Raw genomic sequence first — 23123 nt, 5'->3', positions numbered from 1 at the left:
CCTCACCTGTTGGAGACTTTTGGGATACCTCTGGGTCTCTGTCTCTGCTTTTCAAATACAAAAATAATTAATGAAAAAAGAAACTTAAAAAAGAAAGCAATGAGACAGATGTTGAATCTAACACATCTTAAGAGAAACACAAATGGAAACTGCAGCAACAGTCCGCATTTCATTGACGAAACTGACAAACACCCCCAATGTCAACAACACACTTCATATAGGCCTGGGGCAGGGGAGAGCTGACACTCTCACGCCTGGCTGGCATGAGTGTAAATTAGTACACTCTCCTTTGGGGGCAATTTGGTGATCACGGTAAAAAGTATAAAAATAATCTGTGAACCAGCGTTTTCGGTTCTTGAAATTTACCAGGCAAGTATACAAAGCTATTCGATTTAGGACTGTATGTGCTTAAGATGAGGAATGCTTGTGCCTAACAGTTTAGTTTTATTTTTTTACCTGTTTTTTAAAAATATTTCTTTTTTTTTTTTTCTTATTGCAAAGTAAGATATACAGAGAGGAAGATCCCCCATCCAATGATCCACTCCCCAAATGACTGCAATGGTTGGTGCTGCGCCGATCCGAAGCTGGGAGCCTCCTCTGGGTCTCCCACGCAGGTGCAGAGTCCCTAGGTCTTGGGCTGTCCTCAAGTGCCTTCCCAGACCACAGGCAGGGAGCTGGATGGGAAGTGTGGCTGCTGGGATTAGACGGGCACCAACATGGGACCTGATACATGCAAGGCAAGGACTCCAGCCACTAGGCTACCGCTCCAGATCCCTAAACCCCAGCTTTAATATTTAGTGGCTTGGGGCAGTCAAGCCTCCTTCTGTCACTGTATCTTCATCTATAAGATGTGGGTAACATGGTGGGGTCTGCATAGTGGCTCAATTAATTCATGCTCTGTCTTGTAGTGTCAGCATCCCATGTGGGCACTGATTCATGTCCCAGTTGCTTCACTTCCTATCCAGCTCCCTGCCTGTGGCCTGGCAAAACAGTCGAGGATAGCTCAAGCCCTTGGGACCCTGCACTCACATGGGAGACCTGGAAGGAGCCTCTGGCTCTTGCCTTTGGATCAACTCAACTCCAGACATTGTGACCATTTGGGAAGCGAACCAGCAGCTGGAAGATCTTTCTGACTCTTCTCTCTGTCTTTTCCAGTAAAAACAAATCAATCTTTAAACAAAAATGTTAGCCTATGGTTGTTAGAATGCTATTTAGAGAGCCTCAGAAAACATAAATTCTTGAGAATTAATTGTATTCCTGCCCATCCACATGGAAGACCTGAATTCAATTTTAGCTGTAGTGGACACTACATGGAAACCTCTCCTTCTGTGTCTGTCTCATGTGTATGTCGCTTTATCAAATAAAAATGAAAATAAGTAAAAAAAAAAAAATGAATAGCTATTAAATGCTGTGGGAAAAGTGTAAAAAACTAGATAGGCACGGATGAGAACAAATATAAGAGAAAGACTTATGTGAAAGGTATGGAAATGCCTTTCTATTTTTTAAAAGCAAAGGGTTTTTTTTGGCTTTTCAAATAAATTATTTTTATTCTTATTTTCCACTTTACTGTTTTGTAGGTATAGTGCTTCCCCCCTTTCCATCCCTAAGCCCCGTCCTTCTCTCTGCCCCATTTCCCCCTAAATTTTGGAACAACACAGTCCAGCCGTAGTCTCAACAACTCTGCTCTTGCGTGTGTCATGACATGGTAGGTGTAAGTACTTGTTGTCAGGGTATATTTAACAGTATTACTGGAGCTTACTTATATTTGGGAGTAGAGAAGCATACTGCAGTTCTTGGATCCCCAATACTCTGGTCTCCATTACACTATTCATTTATACGATTACAGGTGTATACTTGTTTACCTATATATAATTTCATTTTGTATTTTGGATGAAACTTTTCTCATATCAGGGACAACATACCATATTTGTCCTTTGGGATTGGCTTATTTCACTGAGCATAACGGTTTCCAGTTGGGACCACTTTGTTGCCAATGACAGAATTCCATTCTTTTAATGGCTGAGCAATATTCCATAGAGTAGATGTCTGGTGGGGTGCAGTCAGCTGATGGCTAGCACCCTCCTGTTGAATTGATACAGACAATGAGGAAACAGTTTCCAAGTCCTGCCACTCCTGCCCCCTGCACCATTGAAGTTAACTCACAGCGTGGAAATAGTTCTGGAGGCTCTGCACAACTCGCCCCTCCTGCCTCCTACTGCGTTACTTTAGATTAATACAACTTCACGGAAGCTTTGGGTTCCCGGCAGCTCCCTTCCTGCCTCCAAACTCTTAGTTCATTGAATGCATGGAAATTTTGTCCTGCACATCTCTCAAACGGAGTGAAGGATGAGAGCTTTAAAAACTTCTGAGTTTGGAAGCTTGGTGACAGTGGCTCCTGGAGTGTAGCAGGAGCCGCTGTCACCAAGCTTGGGCAAAAAAAGGACTCCTCTTAACATCCTACACATGAGTCCGGTGTGATCTCTCTCACACTCAGCAACCAATGTACCACATTTTAAAATTTAATAGTAAAAAATTTTCAGTAAGTAAAAAAATGTATAAGCTTCAGCTTAAGAAAAAATACTGCAAAAACTATGACAAAATTAGTGTGAATCAATGAAGAAACATAAACAACTAAAAACAAGCAAATGACATTTAAAAAGATACTCAAAGACAACACCTGGCTGACTAAAAAAAAAAAAATGAAAAGATATTCAGTATCATCAGTGATCCTGAAAATGCATATAAAGACATTAATGAAAAACTGTAAGGTTGACAGATCTATGATCTGAAAACACCCGATGTTAGCAAAGATCTAGGGAAATGGTAGTTATTCAGTGTAGCAAGGGCCCCCAGGTACAGCCAACTGCCTAGGTTGCATTGTACCTAGGCAAGAGTTACACTGCTGAGAGAAAAGCAGCTAAGAGCAGGCAGGCATTCTGGGTCTGATTAATACCAAATTTTTAACTATGCCAGTTGCTTATTCTTTTTCTGTTTTTAAGGTGTGCATGGGCCCCAGGCGATTAGGCAGGGCCCCTGGGTGACACAACGCACTGCTGGAGGCCTGGCCTTGTGCTCAGAGGTGTGAGGGACTGTGGATTGCTCTGAGAAGAGGGTCTGGGGGTGAGAGAGGACTACTGAGGGAGAATGTGACAGGTGAGGTGTGACTTTTGGAGGACTGCTACCAGCCAGGCTACTGCACCTGCAGGTAAACGAGGAGGCTGAGACCAGGTGGAGGAGGTGAACCAGAGGACCTTTCAGGACCAAACCAATACACTTGTCCAGATGAGAGACCAGAACTGGGCTTGTTAGTATGAACTACCATCTCCCAGCACACAGCAAAGCTATGGCTGTGGGGGCCTGCCTGACCGAGTTCAACCACACTACCCGCCAGTGAGCATTGCAGCAAGGTGTGGAACACGCCAGGCTGGGCCATGACACTAGCCAGCACGCAAGAAAACTAGGTCTGGGAGGAGATTCTGTGGGGGATCGTGGGCTCACCTCCATGGGATTGCCCATATCAGCTTGCTTGCTCAAATTCTGGGACTGGTGATGGGCAGAGCTAGGCATGACCATGGAACTTACCAACACGAGAAGAGGAAGGAAAAAGGCTCTCTCACAAAGAAAGTCGTGTGAGACAGAACCATCTGCAAGCTATAGAGAGGGCCCTTCTAGGAACCTGAGTTGGCTGGCACCCTGACCTTGTACTTACACTCTTCAGATTGGTGAATAAGGTCAGTGTTGCCCCTTGACACCATCCCAGTCTCTGGCATTTCATTATAACAGCCCTGACTGAGGAAGACCAGGAATAGAAGCCAACTCTTGTTCACTGTAACAGAAAGGGTGTTTATTTAAACACGCAGAAGATTGCAGCATCTCCACAAAGCCTGGGTGACAGCCTCGGAAAGGGCTGGAACAAAGGGAGGCTGTGTGGCAACCCAGAGCTAAACCTATGCTACTGAAACAACGCGGGGAGCCATCCCTGCCACCGACAAGCACAACTGCTTTGCCTTACTGGTTTTAACCTCAGAACCCAGGCTTGGGACAGAGAGTGGGTGGTCCTTGCACAGCCCAGCCTAAAAGCCTGATCAAAGGGCTGCAACGAATGTGACACATGTTCAGCTTCTGCAATGAGAGGTGAGCTCTGCCGCCCATCAACTCTTACAAACAGGGAGAGGTTACAGAGATGGCCAAAAACAACAAATGCCCAGAGGGGAGAACAATCCATTCCAGCACCGGCAACTTCACTCCTAACCTCAGACATTTGTCCTTACATGTATGAGAAAATAGTCATCTCTGCATGCATTGTATTCAATAGAGAAAGATTGGAAATAACACAGTTTTGTTCATTGTCAAAGCAAATGGATAAATGGATTGTCAACCAGTAGCATCCTACCTGGTAACTAAGTGAATGGATAAGAACTACAGCTATCAACAAAAACAACAAACCAGAAAAAAAAAATTGTTGACTAAAGCAAAAACTTGTAGAAGACAGAGCTTTGGCATGAGTGAATTAAGTCCCTGCCTGAGGCACCAGCATCCTATATAGGCAGTGGTTTGAGTTCTGGCTGCTCTACTTCTGATCCATCTCCCTGCTAATGCCCTTGGGAAGGCAGGGGCACGTGACTCAATGTGGGAGACACCAACATGGGAGACCTGGATGAAACTCTTGGCTCCTGGCTTCAGCCCGGCCCAACCCTAGCTGTTGTAGCCAACTGGGAAGTGAACCAGTGAATAGAAGAGCTGTCTCTAACTGTGTCCTGCAAATAAACACATAATCTTACAAAAAAATGAAAAGAATGCTGTATGATACTATTTATATAAAATTTGACCAGAGTTAAATTTAAGTGCAGCATTACAGAGTTGTGTATTGAGATGTATGTTATGAAAGTATGAAGTCATGCATGGAAATAATGCAGAGCTATTTCAAGATATGTTTGATGGGACAATAATAAGGATAAGGGTAAGATGAAACTTCTGCCGCAACATTTAATGAAAACACTAGGCCTCATTTGGAAAACACTGGTATTTGCAGCGTGTATAATGTGCATGTTTTACTCAGTGGCTCTCTCATGGGCTTCCATCAGTCTCCTTCCATGCAACTTTCTGTCTCGGGTCCGTTTCTGGGGAACCCCAGCAGAGACAACCTATCAACACCTACTCCACAACCCCCACCGGGTTTCCTAACTACCTCCCGTCCTGTTTCCTACAGGTGCCTGTGCATGTGCAGGTCCAAGGCCCCTTCTCTACCTGTCTGTTACTGCCAACTGTTCTCACCTACTCAAGGATATCACTACAACAGGTGCCCTTCCTTCTCCATATCCCCGAGATATAAACTGTGGGGAAGGAGCTTCAAAAAAATTCATAGATTATGAAAAAAGCGCATGAATTTCAAAAGCCTTTTGCCCCAAGGGTAAACATTGCTTAATTCTATTTTCCCTGAGCCTCATGATGTGCCTTTATACTGTAAATGTCACATATTTCCCATGACCGCTTTTCTCCTACCTGCTATTACTTCATCTATTTCCTCCCCAACCCCTCCATCACTCCATGGCAAGCATATTTTATTCTTTACATATATGTATGTATAATAACTATATTACATTGTCATATAGTATTGATGTTATATATAGCATTGTACAATATAGTGCATGATAATACATCATTATGTGTATTATTCACTTTTCGTTTTTATTTGAAAGGCAGAGAGAAAGAGCTTCCATTCTCTGCTTTCCTCCCAAAATGCCTCTAGTAGCCAGGGTGGGCAGGGCCAAAGCTGGAAGTATGGAACTCAACCCAAGTGTGCCACAGGGGTGCATGGGCCCAAGCACGTGACCGTGATGCTAGTGTCACAGGCAGCTACTTAATCTGTTGTGCCACAATATATGTTCCTTTGCATTGAGACTTCACACACACACACACTCTACTTGAAAATCAGTCAAAAAGAAAGAAAGAGAGAGAGAGAAGGGAAGACAGAGATCTTCTATCCACTGGTTCACTCCTCAAATGCAAGGAGTGAACAAGAGCAGGAGCTGCAAGTTTGGAACTTTTTCTGAGTCTCCCATGTGAATGCAGGAGTCATAAGTTTTAGGTCATGTTCTCCTGGTTCCCAGACCACAAGCAGGGAGCTGGGTGAGAAGGAGAGCATCCGGGACTAGAACTGGCACCCATATGGGATGCTGGTGATGCAGGCCGAGGATTAGCTTACTGTGCCAACCGTGCCACCCTTGTATTGGCTTTATACCTCCAGAATCTACTGTAAATCTTGTGCAGAGTTGCTCCTGCCTCTGTAAACCCAGCTCCTGAGTCGACACACAGGGACACAGACCTCAACCCAGCCCTCAAGCTCCAGCAGAGCTGTTCACCTGAGCACAGCTTAGGCCAGCTAAACTGCAACCCACCCACCTGCAGACCTGTGGGCACGAGAACAAAGAGCAGTCCAGGGCTGTGCGCTGCTGAGCTCTGCAGTGACTCATGCCGGAGCCTGACTGCGGCTTTGGCTGGGACATGCCACTCCTCTGATTTTACCCCAGCCTCAGTGCCTCTTCCTCCTCATTTCCCTGACCTAGGATTCAGTTCTCAATGCTTTTCTCTGTTCTCAAGTCTGGGTTCTCCTAGCCATTGTCTTACTGTTACACAGTGTCTGGCAGCTCCTTACTCCCAAAGTTATTTTGTGTGCTCAGACTGCTCTTGAACCCCAGATGGGTTAGACCAACTGCCTACCTGACATTCCTGCCGGGGTAGGTATCACAAATGAAATCAGCATCCAAAACAGCTCCTAACCTGTCCCTCTCACACTTCCCTCTTCTTGGTAAATGGTGACTCCTTCTTTCGAGCCGTTCAAGGCAAGCCTGTTACAGTCTGTCTTGATACTTTGTCTCTCCCACACCCCAACTCAGATCCTGGGGGAGGTGCTTGTGGATACTATGTTGACACTGAAACTATGAGCACCTTTCACTGCCTCCCACCTGGCCAAACCACCTTTATCTTTTATAAGGGTTGTGCAAGAACCTTCCAGGAAAGTCTTTGCTTGTGCCCTTCTGTTATTCCTCCCAGCCCCCCATGCTCTGGTCTCCGAGAAACATTGCCAGCACACTTCTTTTATCAGTTAGGTGACGCCTCCCTCTATCTGTTTCCTACCTCTCTGACCTCTTCTTTTACACCTGCCTCTCTCTGATTCAGCCACTCTGACCTGCTGGCCGTTCTGTGCATGCCCCAGGGCCTCTGGCCTTACCTACCCTCTGCACTGGCATGCTGCTATCCAGGGAGCCACACAGGCTTACCACAGAAACCTGTTGAAGAGCTTGCTTCTTGTGCCTCCTTTCACGGAGGCCTTCCCTCATTCCTCTAAATCTGTCACACCCATTTACATACGTACCCATTTCTTCACCTGCTTTTCCTTTCTTTACATCACTCTGATCACAGCTTGAGCATCATCTATTTTTATTTATTCACTTAAGATCTGGCTCACAAATATTAATATATGGTCCCTGAGAACAGAACAATCTCTCTGTTTTTATTGTTTGTTGAATCTTTGGGGCCTGGAAAAACTAATAGCATGCAAAAATGTGTTAAATAAATAAACCTCTGTCACCTTTTGCCTACATAAAATTTCCTAAATAGATTAAAAAAAAAAAAAGGTAGGAGAGTGACAGGCTGAAAGTCAAGTATCACCAAGCAACCATCTAATCCCTAAAGGGATTTACAGAGCTACATAAAAGCCAAGTTTATCTAAAAGGAAGGAAAAAACTCTAGCTTCCTTTACTTCAAATTTCTCTTTGGCTGGGCATAATAATCAATTGGCTAATTCTCACCTTGCAAGCACTGGGATCCCATTTGGACAGCAGTTTGCATCCCTACTGATCCACTTCCCATCCAGTTCCCTGCCAGAGGACTGGGGAAGCAGTTGAGGATGGCCCAAAGCTTTGGGACCCTGCACCCACGCGGAGACCTGGCTCCTGGCTTTGGATCAGCTCAGCTAAAGCCGTTGTGGCCACTTGAGGTGTGAACCAGTAAACGGAAGATCTTTGTCCCTGCCTTTCCAATAAGAATAACTAAAAACTGGGCCCGGCGCGGTGGCGCAGTGGTTAAGGTCCTCGCCTTGCACGCCTGGGATCCCATATGGGCGCCGTGAATCATCGGAAGGAAGATCTTCCTCTCTGTCTCTCCTCTCTGTATATCCGCCTTTCCAATAAAAATAAAATAAATCTTAAAAAAAAAGAACTAAAAACAACAACAACAAGCTTCTCTTACATTTGATCTTTTTGCATTGTTAGTGTTCTTTCAATGGCTGTTAAGTGGGTACTCCCCAATTTTTACATTTAAAAAAAATCAAAACATCACACTCCACGGAGTTAGATTAGGCTGTGTAAAGCATATCCACTGCGGGGGGGAAATATTCTTCTGACCCACTAACTTAACCCCGGGCATCTTCATTCTGCCAGTTTATCTAAAGGGCAGGACCTTTTTCCTGTCTTGAGCCTGTGCTGAGAGCTCACAGCACAAGCACACTGCCCACCCTGACAGGGCGCTTCCGCCAGGGTTATTTTTTAGGTGTCTTCTGGCTTTTGGTTAGGCCTTATGCAAGGGATTTCCCTAGACTCCTCAGGTTGCCCCAATCGTAAATCCTCTCATAACTCGTCTCAGGGTCAGTTAAACTTTTACACGGACACCCATCCCACTCCAAACAGCTAAGGAGAAATGTTTAAGACTGTCGTAGCATTTCGCAGTTAGCAACCAGGAAACAAAAATAAGTTAACTTCCATGCAAGCTGCTCTTCGTTGCTCTAAAAGTCTCCCTCTGCCCTTTCCAAGAATCGTTCCCTTTGCAACGATTCTTGGATTTGCTAATATTAAAGCAAAGGATGGAGTGTCCGAAGCGAAAGAATCCTGGGCCACTCTTGCAGGAGTTGGGGACTCCCTTCCGTCTGCTTCTCTGCCTCCACGTTTCCTCCACGTTTCAGATTCGCCCACAGAGGAATCGGCGCTCTCCGTCAAGTTCCCAGTCGAGGTTAAGTCTCGGGTCAACCTTCAGGTGATGTTGGCACAGCGGCCAGAGGCCCTGGCCCTGCCTGGGCGCGAGCGCGGGGCGCAGGCTCCGCCCTCGGGGCTCGGCGGGTACCTGGCGGCGGCTGGCGGGCGGGCAAGGGGCGGCGCCGGGCGGCGTGACGCGGGGCAGGCAGAGCGGGCAGGTGATACCCGGCGGCCTCCTCCTTTTTCTACGCGGTCGGCGGCCCGGGCAGCAGGGGCCGCTGTGAGGAGCTCCGCGCGCTCGCGCCGCCGCCGCCCTCGCTGCCTGCGCGCCTGGTGCTTCTCGAGCTCCGCGCCCCTCGCGGTGAGTGCGGGGTTCCGGGCCGGCCGGCTGAGGCCAAACTTTTCCGAAGCGCAACCAAGAGGAGACCGGGAGGGAGCTGGGTGGGAGAGAGAAGGGAACGAGGGAGAACCGTAGGGGTAAGGAAGGGCGCCGGGAGTCAAGGGAGGGAGGACCTTGGGCGCGGCGGAGGGCAGTACGAACTGGTGCCGAGCGCTTGGAGAGCCCGGCCCGCCCACGTTGGGATCCGGGAGGCGGCAGGGAAGAAGTTCTGTGCGCACAGCTTGCGTGGCTGACGGCCGCGGCCCGCCGGAGCACCGGGGGCCACGTACCTGCGCCCTCTTGCTCCTGAGCCCCGGCATCCCACTGGGAATGGGCGCTGGCCCAGCTGAGCCCGGCAGAGATGGAGCCGCCCGACCTTGTGGGGCGCTGAGGTCACTCTGTGCACTCTCCGGGCTCCCTTCAAATTCCTAGGCTCCCTTGGGGTGCTTTCTTCCCCGTCGTGGGGCGCTCGCTGCGCCAGTTTGTCAGTGTGGGCTGTCGCCGACTCCTCCAGCGGCATCCTGCCCGGGTGGCTGCGGCTGGCCCGGACGACAGAGATGAGCCAGGAGCCGCGGAACTGGTCGTGCCGGAGGTGAGACTCGTTAAGTATTCATTCTGCCCTCCGACGAGGAGGTATCGCCTGTTAGGCAATCGGCCTTGCCCCGCCGGCTGTCGCTGATTCAAACTCGCCGGATGCGCCGCGAGCACTACTTGCAGCTCCGAAGCAGGGGGCCCTGGATTAGGCAGGGTCGCGGCCCCGCCTTTGCCTGGCTCTGGGCCGGTTCATCGCTCCTGCTTCCCCCGAAGCTGAGCCATCCGCCCCGGGTCGCCGAGTCCTCTTTAACTCCCGGCTCTCATGGAGCCCCCTTTATCTCCTCAATTTTATTGCTTAACTGCCTCGAAAGAGCCGTGGACACCTGGTGCCAAGCTTGCACCTGCTTTCGTGGCTTCCTTATTAATTCCCCTAATTGGTGGCTTGTGCCTGAGTTGTTCTCTCCAAGGTCACACAAAGGCCTGCACCCCCAGCCCAAGGCGGGCCTTCATATTAAGTGCCTTTCTGGTTGAAGTTCTTGTGCTAACGGCGTCTGAGAGTTGCTCAGAGCTCCGTGACCTGTGAGGAAACCGAGGTTCGGAGCTCTAAGTCACCTTCCCGCGGCCACGCCCACAGCGCAGCCTCCAGCCCCGACTCTAAGCAGTCCCCTCCCCCAAGCTGCCCGCGTTGAACTTTTATTTTCCTGGGGTCCCGTGGGGGAGTCGGGCCTAAAGGATCAGGCTGTGTGTCTCCAGCCCTTTTTCCCCTCCTTCTATGTGCCTTTTGTACCAGGTTAGACTTTTTAAAAAAGATTTATTTTTTATTATTTATTTTTTGGAAAGGCGGATATACAGAGAGGAGAAACAGAGAGGAAGATCTTCTGTCCGATGATTCACTCCCCAAGTGAGCGCAACGGTCGATGCTATGCTGCCTCTTCCAGGTCTCCCACGCGGGTGCAGGGTCCCAAAGCTTTGGGCCGTCCTCCACTGCTTTCCTGGGCCACAGGCGGGGAGCTGGAAGGGAAGCGGGGCAGCCGGGATAGAACCGGCGCCCATATGGGACCTTAACCACTGCGCCACCGCGCCGGGCCCTGGTTAGACTCTTGAAAGTACAAAAATGCGGACTCCGTGGGGCTTTCTTACGTCACCTGGCACCTGTGCTTTACCTGGCCCAGGATGCTGTGCTTTCCTTGTTTCTCCTCAGTCAGAGCACCCTGTAGAATTCCACTTGGATTTGCCTGGCTGTTCCTCTGGAGCACGCGTGTGTGTGTGTGTGTGTGTGTGTGTGTGTGTGTGTGTGTGTGTGTGTGCGCGCGCACAGGCGGGTTCCTCTCTGCCAGGGCCTCGCTATTATCCAAAGTAGCAAACCCCAGCTGTCCAGTGTCGCATGCCCACTTCCAATTGCAGCCTCTCCTTCCTCTGGCTCATCCGGCACCCCATTCTTGCCTCACCATCTTCTTCCCCGGCCCCAACCGCTCCCTTAACCACTCACATGCCATGTTGTAGTAACAACGACCTTGTCTTCTTTAAGTGTGCGCTGCAGGACGAAAAGTTTGCAGGCAACTCTGCACCTGAAGCGTTCTGTCCTCACAAACCGTAGTGGCTTGATAAGTGGAGAATGTGGTGCTGGTACAGACTGTGCAGATTTGGTGATTGGAGTTTGTAAGCTGTGTTTTTACAGGGTGCTGAGGAGTCATCCGTGATAGATGTGGGGAGCAGGGGGATCCTAGGTGAAGGGGAGAAAAGGCCACGCTCACGCCCCTCACTGTAGACAGGTGCCTGTGTGTTTTTCATTTGGAGGGGGTAGGTGAAGCAGACCGAATCGGCAAGAAGCAAGAATCCTTTCCTTAACAGATTTGTTTTTAAGCATTTATTTTAAAAGCAGAGTGACAGGAGACGCGCGCGCACACACACACACACACACACACACACACACACAGAGTCTTCAAGCTGGAAGTTCACTGCCTAAATGCCAGCAACAGCCAGGACAGTGCCAGCCTGACCACCAGGAAGCAAAAACTCCATCCAGTTGTCCCACAGAGATGGCAAGGACTCAACTCCTTGGCCCATCACCTTTGCCAGGTGCCACATTAGCTGGGAGTGAGACTGGAAGCAGAGGAATTCAAACCAGTGCTCCAATATAGGATAGGGGTACACCACATGGTGACTTAAGCCACTCCACCAAACCACCTGCCCCTAGAAAGTTTTTTTTTAGACATTTGAATTGAAAAATATGAGTCAGTGGGATCAACCCTGTGGTATTGCTGGTCAAGCTGCCACCTGCTACCCTAGCAAGGTCAGTTCAAGTCCTGGATGCTCCAGTTTCTATCCAGCTCCTGGCCAGTGTGTCTGGGAAAGCAACGGAGGATGGCTCAAATGCTTGGGCCCCTGTACCCGTGTGGGAAAGCTAGATGGAGTTCCTGGTCCACCTGGAACTGAAACTGCTGCCTTGGACTGACTTTGGTCTCCCACATGGGTGTGTTGGGATACCTTTAACTGCTTTCCCAGGCACATCAACAGTCAGCTGGGTCAGAAGTGGAGTAGCTAGGACTCGAACAGGTGCCTATATGGGATGCAGGCTTTGCAAGTGGTACCCTAATATGCTATGCCACCTGCTGGCTTTTCCTCTTTTTTCTGTATGTTTGCTTTCCTACATTATATTTTGGTTCTTACATTTTTCATGTGACATATGGTAAGCCTTCTCTTACTAATTTTCAAAATTCTTATTTGCATTACATTACAGTAATCGTGATAGGATTTACTTAAGCCATGTTAATGGTTGGGTATATTAGCAACAAATTATGAACAGCTATGTCATCTACCAGTTAGGGATTGTTTGCTCATGATAGTGTTCCAGAAGTGGAATTGCTTTGTCCAGAAGCCTGGTCCTTTGTATGTTTCTCAGTGTACATTGTCACATGTCTGAAGGCAGTTGTTTTTTTTAATTGGATGCTTGTGTACCTTTTCTATTAGGTGATAGCAGTTCAGTCCTGGGGCAGGGAGCTGTTGCCTTTCCTAGGGCTCTGTAACGAAGTATCACACACCAGGAGACTGTGCTGTCTGACAGCTCTGAAGCCTTGCTGCCCAGCATTAGAGACGCTGAGCCCTGAGCGCCCGTCTGTTCCCAGGTCCCTCTCCAGCCTCTGGCCACCGCAGCAAAACCTGGCATTCCTCGGCTTGTACAGACATGAATCCCTGCCTCTGCCTTCACATGACCTTGGCCCTAGGTCTCCGTGTCCTCATCTCTTGGGGTCATTCTGTATGGTCACCATCTATTGGCCCTACACACCAGTATAATCTCAACCCAGCGACTTCTGCTGGGACCCAGTCTGTAAATAGTGTTACCCTGTGAGGTGCCGCAGTCAGGACACACACAGCTCTTTTGTTGTTGCTTTGGTTGTGGAAGGGAAGACAGGTCATCTTATGGGAACTTTGCTACATATGTGCATCAAAGAATCATTTCTGTTTTCAAGTCCAGTGGAAGTGGGACTTTTCCCCATTTGCTAAATCTTGATGATAAGCTACTTGTGCAAATACCAGTTTCGGGGTGGAGAAGGATTCTATTTACCAAACAACTTCTGAACCATTGTAAACATGTTATTATTATACTGAGAATTTTAGCGATACCTGTTAGCCTGGAGGGAAGCATGCCACGATCACGTGTTTACAGATGAATATATCTTCCCTGTGTTTTCCTGACTCATCCAGTTTGTAACATTCACAGTTTATGACAAAGTTAAAAGCTAATACAAATTAGGCATTTTATAAGATTAGTTCTAAAAATATTTCCATCCCCAGTTATATCCAAAAATAGATTCTAAACATATGAAAAGTATATTCTTGTATTATTACATTGGCAAGTTGTTTTTTGTAAATGATGGAAGTAGGCGTACTATGTTAAATAGCTCTTACTTAAATGAAAGAAGTCTTTATATGACTGTCAAGTTCCCCATGTTAAAGGCAGATCGTCATCAGATGGCGCAGTAGCCACTCAGGCCATGGATGCCTGGGGCCCTCTTTCTTACGCTTGTAATACAAACTAAGAGAGCCACACCTGGACCACATTTGGGACATTTAAGAAGTTGCATGCGAAAGAATCATTGGTGCATCACCCTCATCAGGGCGGTAAAGCTAGCCCAGGCCTATGAGTTAGGAGCCGGACAGCTGAGTAGCTGTGTGCTATGACGGATACACACAGGGCATGGGGGAGGCCTAGCAGAGGTAGGCAGACAAATTACCCACCTGTACCAGAAGAAGGAAGAGAGGAAGTTAGGGTGACTGAGAAAGGAGGTGAGGGCTGGGAAGTGGAATCCAGGCAGAGAGAATGAAGCGGGATCAAAAGGCTGGACGTGCTTTAACTACGGAAGAATGTGCTAGGCGAGTTTGCGTAGGCATGCAGGGCTAGGTTTACCGAGAGCCAAAGCCGAGCTTGAGCTGCTGAAGAGTCAGGGTTTTATTCTGAAGCCCGTGGGGGAGTCTCAGAGGCCTATCAGAATGGGAGGGACTTGTTAGGACTGGTATTTTGAAAGCATCCCTCTGACATTTGCCAGTCTGTCTGTCTGAACTCTCCCACGAACTATCTCCTGTCTCATTCCTCTCTAAGAGCTGGAAAGGACAGCTGTCTTTGTTTAATTAGGTATTTTCATTAGACTCAGCCTTCATATGCATTTTGAAGGGAAAATGTATTTCACAGTGGTTTCTGTGCCTCCTTGCTTCCAGGGTGACCAACATCTCTTGCTGATCATGATGCAGTCAGAAGGTCGGCATCTTTTAAGCATTGGCAGTTGTCGCTCTAAAGCACATGGAATGCTTTTCCCTATGGATTGGCTGAAGGCTGCACCATAATCCTCATTGTACACGTGGCTACATATAGGTACAGGAAAGGATGCTGAGACTGGACTGGTAGAAGCGTCTGGGTGGAGGCAGGCAGTTAGCCTGTTGGTTAAGATATGTGCTCCCGTGTCCTAGTGACCGAGTTCATCTCCCACCTCTGGCTCCCGTGTCCTAGTGACCAAGTTCGTCTCCCACCTCTGGCTCCTGTGTCCTGGTGACCGAGTTCATCTCCCACCTCTGGCTCCCGTGTCCTAGTGACCAAGTTCATCTCCCACCTCTGGCTCCTGTGTCCTAGTGACCGAGTTCATCTCCCACCTCTGGCTCCTGTGTCCTAGTGACCGAGTTCATCTCCCACCTCTGGCTCCCGTGTCCTAGTGACCGAGTTCATCTCCCACCTCTGGCTCCCGTGTCCTAGTGACCGAGTTCATCTCCCACCTCTGGCTCCTGTGTCCTAGTGACCGAGTTCATCTCCCACCTCTGGCTCCCGTGTCCTAGTGACTGAGTTCGTCTCCTAGCTCTGGCTCCTGATTATGGCTTCCTGCCAGGGCACATCCCAGAAGGAAAGCATGTTGGCTCACCTCATTGAGTTCTTGCCACTAAGGTAGGAGACCTGGGTTAAATTCCTGGCGCTTGGGTTTGACCAAGCCCAACCCTGGCCATTGCAGACCTTTGGGAGGTGAACCCATGGATGAGGCTTCTGCTTCTGCCTTTGTCTCTCTGCCAGGAAAAAACAAGCAGGGCCCAGTGTTGTGGTGCAATGGGTTAAGCCACCGCAGGCATCCCGTAGAGGAGTGCCAATTAGAGAGTCCCAGTGACCGTACTGTTGATCAGGCTTCCTGCTCATGTGAAGCACATGATGGCCGAATGTTTGAGTGTCAGCTACCCCATGTGGGGGACTTGGTTGGAGTTCCTGGCTCCTGGCTTTGGCCTGGCCCAGCACCAGCTATTGTAGTTATTTGGAAAGTGAACCAGCAGATGCGACGTCATTCTCTCCCTCTGGCACCACGTTTTTGAGTAAATAAATAAATGAAAAAAGTCTTTAAACAAATAAGCAAAGCAAAATGCGGAAACTGTTATTAAATCTGAATCTAATTACAAGGCTTAGGTTCTTTCCACTGTGGATGAAAACTTCTTAGGTTAACTTATATATATTTATTAAAGATCTATTTGTTTCTATTTGAAAGGTAGATGTACAGAGGAAAGGAGAGACAAAGAGAGTAGGTCTTCTGTCTGCTGGTTCACTCCTCAAATGGCCACAGTGGCCGAAACTGAGCCAATTTGAAGCCAGGAGCTCGGAGCTTCTTCCTGGTCTCCCACATGGGTGCAGGGTCCCAAGGGTTTGGACCATCCTCCTCTGCTTTCTGAGGCCACAAGCAGGGATCTGGATGATGTGAAGTGGAGCAACTAGGACTTAAACTGGAGGTAGAGGCTTAACTCACTATATCATAGTGCAGCCCAGCCCGTACAATAGTCTCATGAGAGTATAAAGGAAGCAATAAAAATAAACTTGATTTTGACTTTATAGGGTCAGTGTTGGAAATGTGAGATTTGAAAGAAGAGTTTGACCAGTAGCCTGTTCATCTAAAAATACAGTTCTACGGTCCTTCCTTCTTTCCTCCTGTTTCAGGTTTCTGGATTTTGTCCTACTGATACATTTGTGATTAATCTGCTTATTTGGACTCAATGATGTGTCAAAGACTGAGCTGAATAAAAGGTGCTTTTTAGTAAAGAATGACATCCTAATTCTGTTCAGGGATCTCTCTGTCGCTCGTCTGTCCTTTTTGTGCCTTGTTTAGGCAGACTAATGCTGTATTGGATCCTCTGGGCTCAGAAGACATATGTTCAAGACAATAGTATTAGACTCATATTTTGATTCTTCTGCAACTTATTCAGTTAGCTAGATAGTACCTTCATTGTCTTCTTTGGGGCAGATGTGACTTTGGACTTGAAGAAAGAAGACAGAAATAACTTTCTTAGGAATCCACAGGCTGGTTACTCATTATGTGGCAGCTCAGGGTGACTTCGGGAGCAAATGGGGAATGGAATTTTTCAAATCAAGTCATGAGCACCACTATTCAGTATTCCAAGGAGAAAAAAAAAATTGGTCAAAGATGTACTGTATAACATTAACTATAGTGATTTTTCAAGGATACATGTAAGGTTTTTCCATGTGTCTGTAGCATCTATATTTAATGTACACAGTTGAACATACATAATTGCCATTTCTGTTGGATGTTGGCAGTTCATAATGTTTCATCCTGATACAAATACAAGCCTATCAACCTCAAACTAGTTGGCGAGATAAGCCTCTACTTGTCCTTTGCCTGTGAAGCAGGCTGGGCTGTGCCCAGGCGTGCTCAATGCTAGCTTCTCACAGCTGGTTGCCTCCTCCAAGGGCTGGATTATTGGTTTCACAACAGGCTGTCATATTTATTGTAAACCGGTTGATGCTAGTCACACTTGTCTTTGGGAATGGTAATTAAGATAAACTTCTGAAACCTAAGTGTAAAAGAAAAGAGTATCATCCTTTCTGGAAAAGAAATGTTGGATTCCTTGAAAAGATTCCGTTAACAGTGAGTCACTAAAAAAAAAAAAATGCTTAGGAAAAGGAAAAGATTAGAAAGAAGATTGTAAAAGCTTGAGAGAAACAGTATTCGTAGCTGGCCTGACACAGGTGATTAATTGTTTTTGATCCATTTAGAAATTTTTAAATTGTGGAAGATAAATTCTGGGTGTGATTGATATCCAGGAAAATATCTGTGAGGAGCTTTTCTTCAGGGAAAGTCTAGAGATTACTTTGGAAAATTGGGGAGAATTAATTCATTCTTAGATGTTTGAAAGCAAATGTGTGATGCTGGCCTCCGCGGGTTAGGCTTTTACAATACAGGAGCTTTAGGGACCATCACACCAACCCCTCACATTCTAAACTTCTAAAATCACCATTATCGCGGTTAGAAAATAACCTGATCTTTCTGGTATCAAGGAAGTATGATTTTCATGTCAAACATATAAAATCTCCCCACATCACACCTCTATCTTCTCCTGCATGTGGGAGACACAGAAGTTCCTGTCTCCTGGCTTCAGATGGACTCAGCTCCGTTTGTTACAGCTGGGGAACAAACCAACAGATGGAAGGTCTTTCTGTTTCTGTGCAAATATGCCTTTCCTTTTTTAAAGATTTATTTTAATTATTTTTTTTTATTGGAAAGGCAGATATACAGAGAGGAAGATTTTCCTTCCAATGATTCACTCCCCAAGTGAGCGCAACGGCCGATACTATGCCGATCCAAAGCCAGGAGCCTCTTCCGGGTCTCCCACACGGGTGCAGGGTCCCAAAGCTTTGGGCCGTCCTCGACTGCCTTCCTGGGCCACAGGCAGGGAGCTGGAAGGGAAACGGGACTGCCGGGATAGAACCAGCACCCATATGGGATCCTGGGCGTGCAAGGCGAGGACCTTAAACACTGCGCCACCGCGCCGGGCCCGTGTAAATATACCTTTTCAATAAAAATAAATATATCTTTAAAAAAACCTCCCAAAGTAAAAAACAAAACAACACCATCAGCCTAGCCTTTGGTTTCAACTAGAAGTTTAAAGGAGTGCAGATGGTATGGTGTAATAGGTTCAGTTGATGCTTGAGAAGCCTGTGTCCCACATGGAGAGTCTAAGCATGGCTACTCTGCTTTTTTTTTTTTTTTAAGATTTATTTATTTTTATTGGAAAGGCAGATATACAGAGAGAAGGAGATACGGAGGGGATGATCTTCCATCTGCTGATTCACTCCCCAAGTGGCCACAATGGCCAGAGCTGAGTCGATCCAAAGGTAGGAGCCAGATATTATATTGTGAAATAGGAAGATTCTGAAGTTTGCATATCATCAAGAAAGCTACGTACTACTTGAAATACTCACAGAATTAGGGGTCTCCAAAAAGTCGTGGAAAATATATACTATGGGAAAACTACATGTATTTCCAAGTTTTATGCTAAAATAAACGCCTTTTAATTCCTTTTTTGAAGTAAAACATTAAATCTCTGTATAGACAGGGAAAACCTGGCTAATGCAGTGATAAATGGAACACTGAATGTTGACTGATAGCTGTAAGTTCATATTGAAAGAAGAACTGCATTTTAACAACATTTTGTTTCAAAGGCAGAGAGAGGAGAGATTCAGATCTTGCACCTGCTAGTGTACTTCCCAGTGGCCTCAGCAGCCAGCAATGGGCCAGACCAAAGCCTGGTGGATCTTCCCTGTGGTGCAGGGCCGCAAGCACCTGGGCCATCTTCCTCTGTTTTCTTAAGCAAATTAGCTGGGGGCTGGACTGGAAGGGAAGCAAGCGAAATTTGAACTGAAGCACGTTTTGGATGCTAGTGCCACAGCAGTTGGCTTTACATGTGTGCCACTGTGCTGGTCCTGAGTAACTAACTATATTAAAAAATAAATTTGGAATAGTTTTCGATTTATAAAAGTGATGAGGTGGTAATAGAAGTCTCCATCTTATCATTCATCCCATGTCTCTATTAACATTTCATCATGTTTGTCATAATTAGGGAACCACGTCCAACTCCCCTCTCCCCGCTTTTAAATCCAAACTCTTTTTTTATCCCTCCTACTCCTGCCAGCTTCTGACAGCCAACATTGTATATGTAGACTGAATGTGCACATGTGAGAGTTTAAATGAGATATTAAATTGTATGTGTGTCTGTGTCATTAAAATTTTAGCTTCACTTATAAATAAGAGCCTGCTGTGTTTGTCTTTGTGTCTGGGTTATTTCACTCAATATGAAGTGCACTCCACTGTACATAATGCCGTGTTTTTTTCAGTCATGCAGCTGTTGCTCAGCCTAGGTTGAGCCCATATTTTGGCAGCTGTAAACCATTTTGCTGTGAACACAATGGAGCAGGTGTGTCTAATGAACTGAGTCCATGTCTTTTGGGTTTGTACCCAGGAATAGGACTCTTGGATCATAGGACAGTGCACATTTTAATGGCATGGTTTTGTTTCTTTTAAAAGGCATCATTGTGTAAGGTCATGTTTTTCTCTTGTCAAAGAATCCAGTATTTCTCATAAGGACCCTGAGTTGCTTTACTGATAATTCTTACAATGACACTTGTGCTGAAGAGGCCCAGATATTCTTTGATGGGCCTGGTGTGATAGTCTACTGGCTAAATCCTTGACTTGCATGTCTCGGGTTCCCATATGGGCATAGGTTCGTGTCCTGGCTGCTCCACTTCACATTTAGCTCCCTGCTTGTGGCCTGGGAAAGCATAAGAAGGTCATAAAGCTTTGGGACTCTGCACACATGTGGGAAGCTCCTGGCTTTGCATGGGCTCAGCTCTGGCTGTGTGGTCACTTAGGGGGTAAAGCTGAGTGTCTGAAGCCAGGAACCGGGACTTTGTGCAGGTCTGTCAAATGGCTGCAGGGTCCCAAGGCTTTGGGCTATTGTCGACTGCTTTCCTAGACCGCAAGCAGGGACTGAATAGGAAGTGGAGCAAATGGGACACAAACGGGTGCCCATGTAGGATTCTGGTGCATGCAAGGTGAGGATTTGGTCACTAGGCTACTGTGCCGAGCCGAATAATGCAGATTTTATGTATGTTACAAGAGCAGAATTGGCACAAACACTACAGAGATAAAATCTAGTTCCATGGCAATTTTCATTTCTCTTATTCCAGTTTTCTAAGGAAGAAAAATTTCTGCTTTTTAAATGCTCATATATATAATAAATGTTACATTTCTACTTTTCTGTATGTTCATATACATAATAAACATTAACTGTTTGGTTTGTGCAAAACGTTAGAGATATAAAAACCTATTTATCAAGGTCATTTCGTTTTCTTGGTTCTTTATCATCCCCACATCCAAGTTAGCAACAGACAAGTCAACTGTGGCCACAAAATATGTCCTTGACTCCATCTGCTTGAACAAGCCCCTAATCTATCTTCCTAGGCCAATTGTCTAATCAGCAGCCAAATTAATTTTTTAAAAAACATAAGGTCATGCATGGGGCCTGGCGCCGTGGCCTAGTGGCTAAAGTCCTCGCCTTGAATGCACTGGGATCCCATATGGGTGCTGGTTCTGATCCTGACAGCTCCACTTCCCATCCAGCTCCCTGCTTGTGGCCTGGGAAAGCAGTCGAGGACGGCCCAAAGCTTTGGGACCCTGCACCCATGTGGGATACCCGGAAGAAGTTCCTGGATCCTGGCTTCAGATCGGCATAGCATCGGCTGCCGTTGCGCTCACTTGGGGAGTGAATCATCGGACAGAAGCTCTTCCTCTCTGTCTCTCCTCCTCTCTGTATATCTGCCTTTCCAATAAAGAAATCTTTAAAAAAAAAAAAAAAACCAAAAACATAAGGTCACATCCCTGCTTTGCTTAAAAACCTCTGGTGAGTTTCACTTTTGCAAAGTGAAAAAGCTCCTGGAGATGGATAGTGGCACAGCACTCTCATGGTTTTGAATGCCGTTGAATGAGTCCCATAGTAGTGGTGGAAAAGGCAAGGTTGAAGTTACGCCTCTGTTACATGATTTTAGAAGTGGTACAACATAGTCATAACTACCATCAGCAAATCCTCTGATGGTTAGGATGAAATCTAGGCTCAAAAGACCTCATGTGCCGTTCAGAATCACCCTGCCTTTCTCTGCCTTCTGTTCCCTTAGCTGCCCCTGCCTCAGGACCTTTGCAGGGGCTGTGGGTTTCTTTCGGCCCATTTGGCCTCCTCCGTGTCCTCTCAAGTGCGCTAGGTCTTCCTGCAGCCTGCTGGCCCCAGCTGTCCTTTCTGTGTTTGTGCATGCAGGGATGGGCTGTGTCCCTGGTGTCAGGTAGGGTACTTGTCGCGTAGTGAATGTGTCATCTCGCTGAGTAGATTGGAGTAGTAATAGGGTTCCCTGCCTTCCCTTCCAGCAGCTTCGAGTTTCTGATATTGAGTTTCAGAAGCCTTGAGTCATTGCTTCAAGAGCCTCCGAAGGCCTCATGACGGAGGGAGAAGGATTTCTGCCCAAAATAGAGTAGTGTGGGGAAAGAAAACGAGAGAGAGAAAAAAACTAATCTTGGGCACAAACACTCAAAAACACAATTTCTGCTTCCTGTCATTCAAGGAAGGAGAGAGGTATTTCCTCTCATCCATCTCCCACCTAACAAACAAAAGAAAACGGCAGATAGCTGTGTATCAGTAGCCAAAGCATGATGCCCGCCCAAGCCAAGCTTCAAAGGAAACCAGCGTGAGCTTCGTGTAGCACATCTCCAGAAATGCCGGGCTCCTCCGGGCGGCTCTTCTGAGGCTGCATCAGGGGGACTCAGTTGTGGGAGTCAGTGGGCTGCCCTTGCCAAGAGGAGACCAGATCTCTCCAGGCTTTCCATCATTCTGGAGTTCTCGCCACCAACTGTGTGTAGTGATGGTCAGATCGCAACTCTTCAGCCTCGGTCACAGGACAGCTTGTTTTGTGGGCAGTGGAGCTTTTGTGTTTACGTTTTCATCAATATCTCTTAGAGTCAACGCAGGAGAAGATAGAGGTGTGATGTGGGGAGGTTTTGTACGTTTGACATGAAAATCATACTTCCTTGATATCAGAAAGGTCAGGTTATTTTCTAACCGCGATAATGGTGATTTTAGAAGTTTAGAATGTGAGGGGTTGGTGTGATGGTCCCTAAAGCTCCTGTATTGTAAAAGCCTAACCCGCGGAGGCCAGCATGATGGCTCAGCTGGCTAATGCCCTGCTTGCATGTGCCAGCATCCCATATGGGCACCGGTTTGTGTCCCAGCTGCTCTACTTCCCATCCATCTCCGTACTTATGGCCTGGGAAAGCAGTAGACGATGGCCCAACACCTGCACCCATGTGGGAGATTCAGGAGAAGCTCCTGTCTCTTGGCTTCCAGATGGGTTCAGCTCGGGCTATTGCAGCCATTTGGGGGATGAACTAGCGGATGGGAGATCTTTCTGTCTCTCCTTTTCTCTAGAAATCTGATCTGCCTTTCCAATCAAAACAAATAAATATTTTAAAGAAGATAAAAAGAAATATGGAATGTGAGGAAAAATAAAGGAAACAACAAAAGCTTTGTCACAAAGAAGAAAATATGATATTATTCATGATCGTGCCAATGAGTTTTTTGTTTTTGAGTGGTTTATGTTATTATTTCGTTTTAATTTGAGAGAGAAACACACAGAGAGAAAGAGACAAAATGAACCCTTATCATCTAGTTCACTTCTGAAATGCTTGCCGGGCGGGAGCACGCTCCGGGAGCTCTGTTGGCGTCTCCCAGGTGGGTGACAGTGACAAATCCAGAGACCTGCTGTGTCCGAGGGGGGAGTGTTAGCAGGAAGCTAGAATCTAGGTGGGAAGTGAGCATCTTAAGCAAGAAGCTGAAACCCCACAGAATGCTTTCTTAAAAGAAATATTTGTGTTTCATTCTTCGTA

General features: G+C 46.9%; 1 protein-coding gene across 1 annotated transcript in view; it reads left to right on the top strand.

Annotated features, from left to right (window-relative positions):
- Window positions 1-9236: 9236 nt before the first annotated feature.
- Window positions 9237-23123, top strand: part of ELOVL7 (ELOVL fatty acid elongase 7) — a 78956-nt gene continuing 65069 nt past the window's right edge. Inside the window, exon 1 of the mRNA XM_040977579.1 lies at window positions 9237-9330. The gene's annotated coding sequence lies outside the window, so the exon portion shown is untranslated. The remainder of the gene's footprint in view (window positions 9331-23123) is intronic.

The sequence above is a fragment of the Ochotona curzoniae genome, unplaced genomic scaffold (assembly GCF_017591425.1).
Source record: "Ochotona curzoniae isolate NIBS_2020 unplaced genomic scaffold, NIBS_Ocur_1.0 contig_2754, whole genome shotgun sequence".
NCBI lineage: Eukaryota > Metazoa > Chordata > Mammalia > Lagomorpha > Ochotonidae > Ochotona > Ochotona curzoniae.
This window is presented reverse-complemented; position numbering and strand designations above follow the sequence as displayed.